Genomic DNA, 375 nt, shown 5'->3' with positions numbered 1-375 from the left:
TGATCGAGCCCACAAAGTCTGAGTGGGCATGCCAAGCCTTCTATGTTGAGAAGAGATCTGAAAAAATAAGAGGAAAAAAAAGGCTAGTAATTGACTATCGGCCGCTCAATCACTTCCTCAAGGATGACAAATTTCTGATCCCAAAAGCATCTTCCCAGCATGTGTTGATCAAGGACGCCAAGATATACTCAAAATTTTACCTTAAATCTGGGTTTTGGCAACTTGGATTAGACCCTGCTGATCGCCACAAGACTGCATTCTGCATCCCAAATGCACAATACCAATGGACAGTCCTACGTTTTGGGTTAAAGGTTGCCCCCTCTCTCTTCCAAAAGGCAATGACCAGGATCTTTGAGCCTATCCTAGATAGCATCT

This window comes from Lupinus angustifolius, chromosome LG02 (assembly GCF_001865875.1).
Source record: "Lupinus angustifolius cultivar Tanjil chromosome LG02, LupAngTanjil_v1.0, whole genome shotgun sequence".
NCBI lineage: Eukaryota > Viridiplantae > Streptophyta > Magnoliopsida > Fabales > Fabaceae > Lupinus > Lupinus angustifolius.
The sequence above is the reverse complement of the archived record's forward strand: the minus strand, read 5'-3'. Positions refer to the sequence as shown.